The following is a 4,969-nucleotide window of genomic DNA, read 5'->3' on the forward strand; positions in this document are numbered from 1 at the left end:
CACCGGGTGTGGGGGGGTCTCTCCTCCACCACCTCACCCCAAAACCCAACTCTATTTTCCCTCTGGGTGTACTGGAGGTCTCACAGGCAGTGATGGGGACGGGGGAAAGGGGGATGCTCACCCAGGGAGCCAGACCCGGGGTCATATCCTGCTTGGCGAGTGAGCACACCCCTTCCCAGGCTCCGTGTTCACATTATTGGAGATGAAAAGCCAACTCTTGGCCAGGTATGGCGAGTGTCTGAGCCAAGGGAGCGATGCAGGGCAGTGAGCTGGGGCAAGGGATCTGATCCCTGGGATGAGGTGAGTGGGTGGGAAAGGAGTGTTGAAAGGACTAAATATCGTGTTTTGCCTGGGGAGAGCGGAGGACTTGGGTGCTTTACCCCAGCTCGAAGAGCTTGGGGGCACAAGCTGAAGCAGCACCCACTGCCCAGGATCCCCTTACACTTGATGGGTGCTCTTGGCTTTGGGCTTGCTGTTCTGGGACCCCAGCCTGATCCGCATCTCGGAGCGGTACTGCTCACTCTCCTCCGGACTCATCTGCAGTGAACAGGGTGGGAAGAGGCGAGAGAAAAGCACTTGGTGAGGGAGTTTATCTACCTGAAACGATGCTGAGCGCTCTGGCGAGTGTCCAGATGTACCCACCTGAAATCTTGGGGGTACCAGAACTAAGGTGCTGCTACCCCCCCACCTTCCCAAGCATCTGTATGGCACCGTGCTGACCGTTTGAGAAAGCTTTTAGGGGAGGCACTGCCCCTGCTGCAGTCCCAAACCAAAAAGCACAAGGCCCTGGAGCACAGACACCCTGTCCCATCCCTATACACCCAGCTCAAGTACCTGCAGGGACATTGGCGTCTCACCAGGCAGCTCTGTCACCGCTCTGTCCCTGCAAAACACAGAGCACAGGGGTCAAAAAGGCAACTGCACCCTCTTCACTGCATCCATCCCTGCCCCAGGGTTGTCCCCAGCCCTGGAGGTGGCGATGGGTTGGAGCTGGACAGCAAAACCCACAATGCTTGGATCAGTCCTGGTTTGGTCCTTCTGGGTGAAGGACGTCCCCATCTCTCCTGGCACTGTCCTCAAGGGACATGTTCAGCCCATGGTGTCAATAATCCTGGCTTTTTTTCTGGTGCTTTTCACACCAAGCCATGATTAATCTGCACCACAGAGACCACTGAAGCACCAAAATGGCTGAGACCCATCAAACTCTTTCCTCACCCGCTCCAACCCCCAGGAGAAAACCACATAGGTGCAGAGGGATATGACGGTCTCTCAGCTACTCACCCGGGTTCCTCTGTGTGCTCCCGAGCCACTGCAGCTCTCACTGTCTGCAGGCGCCCCTGGGTCTGCTGGAGCTGCTGGTGGAGGTGCTGCAGGTGGTCCTCCAGCACTCGGTTGCTCTCCTCCAGCTGCCGGTTTTCGGTGCTGGCAGCTTGCTGTGTGCTGCGAAGGCTGCGGCACCGCGTCTCCAGCTGTGGGACAGCAATCAGGACACCCCGCCAGGACCAAAGAAAAAAAAATTAAAAATTGATGGATATCCATCTCCTCTAGACCTGGGGATGAATTTTCCCCTCACCATGAGGGTGGTGGGTGGGAAACTCAACTTGGGTCCTCTGTGGATGGAGGGGAGCTGGGGATGGCGGTAGAAAAGGTGGGGAAGGAGGTCCTGTGTGACAACCTGCATCAAGGGCTGGTGGGGACAGACTGGGATCAGCTGTACAACACCGTGTTGCTGCTGTGGGCACAGCCCAGAGACTCGTACACATGATGGGGGGCTGGGGGTTGGGGCCAGCTCACCTCCTTCTGCGCCGTGACCAAGCGCTGCACCTCCCTCTCGCTGGCATCCAGCGCTCGCTGCAGCTCCACGCCGTGCTGGTGGCTCCGGGCCACACTCTGGGATGGCAACAAGGACATTAGCACCCACTCACCCATCTGGGAGCTGCCACGGGGGTGCTGGGTCCCCCCTGGGGTGAGCAGCAAGGGGAGAGGAGGAGCCAGCGACCCACCTCCTGCTTCAGCCGCTGCTTCTCCTGCTGAATCTGCTGCTCCAGGGTCTCGCAGAGCTGCTGCACCTCCTTGTCGTGCTCCGCCACGCGCCTGCCGGGGACAGCGAGGCCAGGGGGTGGGTGGTCAGACCCTGATGCAGTGGGTGCAGGCCCCTGGGACCCCACACTGCCCACGGGACCTGCAGGCTGCCGCCGGGTTTGCCTGCAGAGCTTCACCCAGCAAGGACGTGTCCAGCAGTCCGAGTCCGGCACTTTTGCCATCCCATGTGTGACTGTAGAGGGAGCCCGATCCCAAATGTCGGCTCCCAGGGAAATCTCTGCTCCAGTCACTGCTGGAGATGCTGAAAGCTCCCAGATTTCTTCCTCCATGTGTTCATCTTCATGGCTGGGGTGCGCTGGAGGCCCCATCCTTGTCCCCATCCTTCCCGTCCCATCCCTCTCCACTGCCCTGGGGTGACTCACTTGTTCAGGGTCACTTCCAAAGCCTCCTTCTTGCTCTTGGCTTCTTGGATGCGGTGCCTCATCTTGGCCAGAAAGTCCTCCAGGTTGCCCAGGAGCTGGGGTTCGTCCTGCCGGAGCTTCACCCAGAGCTGCCAGATCTCCTGTCTGCAGGGAGAGGGTGTTTTGTGGTGATCAACCCCTCCAACCCCTCCCCAAGACAGGCCAGCTATGGGGTCCCGGGTCATTTAGCTCACAGCGTTTCAGACATGTGGTTCTGGGGGACAGATGAGCATTGGGATGACCATGATCCTGTCCCCTGCTCCTGTGCTTGGGCCAAAGGCATCTCCAAGCCATTTCTGAGCTCGTTGCCTGCACGGGGACCTCCTGCCCCAGGCTTTCCCCCTCTACCCACCCTGCAGGACACCCACGGGTGCTAAACAGGGCGGCTTACTCTTCAGAGACGTTGTCTGTGCCCAGCTGGTCCATGAAGGCAGCAAAGTGTCTCCGCTCCTCACTGTCTGCCCCGTCCAACGCTGGGCTGGGGAGGACCAAGCGGACCCTCCGGGATGCTGTTTTCCGCCGGCGGTGATCCCTGGCAGCATTTTGGGAGCTCAGGAACTGCCCTGCCAACAAATACCCCAAACCTTCAGTGCCCACCTGGGGTGACAGCAAAGCCCAAAGCCCGACACTTCCCATCCCATGGCTTTTACAAGCCACTTTGGAACAATAGGACCTCTAACCAGGTGAGCCGTGGGCTGACACCTGAACACAAGGACACTTTTTTTGGCCATCATGTGCCACCCAGCAAGGGGAATGTTTCAGGTTCCCCCAGAAAAGCACCAGTGTCCAGGATCAGCCCAGGCTGCTTGGAGGCAGCGTGCCGGCACTCACAGAGCCCAGCAGTGAACTCCTCAGTGCTTAACCGCCCAGTGCCAGCGGCATCCAGCCCATCGAAGATGAGTTCCAGCTCCTCTGTGCTGCATGGGAAATCTTCCTCCTGCAATTTCTAAGAACAAAGCAAATCAGGGGAAAAACCTACCCATCAGCCAGTCTCCAGCCACCCAGGTGGCATTTGACCCGAGAAGACATCCCCATCCCTTACCTGCATGTCTGAGCGGGTGACAAACCCTGCCTGGTCCTTGTCCCGCTCCCTGAAGAAGTCCTGCACCCTCTGCACCACTTCAGATGTCCACAGCGGCTCCTTGCTGGGGCCGGGGGCTGCCGGTGCCTCGCCGGAGCCCTCGTGCAGCTGCCTGCGCCGGCTGGAGCCCATACGCCGGCCCTTGGAGGCCGCCCGGCGCTCGGCCATAGCCCCCGGCTCAGTCCTGTCGAGGGGGAAACCAGCGGGTGCTGAGCCTTGGCCAGCTCTCCCCTTGCCAGAGACCTTTGCCATGGCACGGTGGTAGATGGCAGAGCAGAATGGAGATGGAAATTCATTTTGGTTGGTGTAAAGGGCCCCTGGGTTTGGCAATAGGAAGAGAGGTGCTTATCTCTGATTGCACGGCGCAGATGGAGCCTCAACCCGCAGCGAGCAGTGACCGTCCTCTCTGGCTGCCAGCCCAGCACCCACCGGGCCAGCGGCTTCTCCTGCCACTGGCCAAGCACCCACCCCAAATCTCCCCAGACTCCACCCCGGCAGGGAGGCCACCAGCACTGCCGAGGCTTGAGGGCCACCCGGGAGGTGACACCAACAAAGAACCAGCCAAGGCGATGCTGGAGGTCTGGGCAAAAACCTGGTGGTTCCACCTGCTTTCTCGGAGCTCATCAGCAGCTTTTAAAATTCCTCCCCCGGCTTTCACAGCCGTGAGTCACCTCCGGGAAGAGATGCGCGAGACCTCGGGGAGGTTTGCTCACCCCAGCAAACCCCCCGCTCTCCTCTCCCCAGCCTGGATGGGTGACAACATCACCCTCAGCCCCCACACCACCCCCGGCGGGGCTCTTCTCCGCAAGGCAAAGCCAAAAAAATGAGTGAAGGAAACCACGGCCGTGGAGAGCGGCTGATGGAGAACCGGGGCCATGCTCGAGTCATCTGATGGCCACAGCCTGGCTTTCTGCTCCCGGCCCAAGAAGCCACCCCAGCTCCAGCCCTCTGCTCCTTTCCTTTTGCAACATGAACAGCGATTCTGCTAAACCCTGAGGTGCACCAGAAACGTGGCCCCAAAACCATCCCCCTCCCCTTAAAGAAAACACCCACAGGCGCTATCTGGTAGCAATATGTGGACATGAGAGGGGCAGGGGGGGGTCACTGGAGCCCCACAGGACACCCAGCAAGCCAGGGACAGAAACTGGGCGCCTTTACGGTGATCTCAGCCTCTAAGACAGGAGAAGCAGGAGCTTGGGGGGGCTGGTGGGGTTGTTTAAGGCATGGGGAAGCCCCCAGTCACCTGCCCCAGGGGGGTGGTCTGAGCTCACCACACAACAGAGGTGCAGAACAAGGAGGGGGGCTGAGATGAGAACCACGCACACCCCCCAGCTGAGCAGGGCCCCCCATGGCATCACTAATGCCCAGCGACCCGCCCCCCCCC

Source organism: Athene cunicularia (assembly GCF_003259725.1).
Source record: "Athene cunicularia isolate RWA chromosome 26 unlocalized genomic scaffold, athCun1 chr26_part2, whole genome shotgun sequence".
NCBI lineage: Eukaryota > Metazoa > Chordata > Aves > Strigiformes > Strigidae > Athene > Athene cunicularia.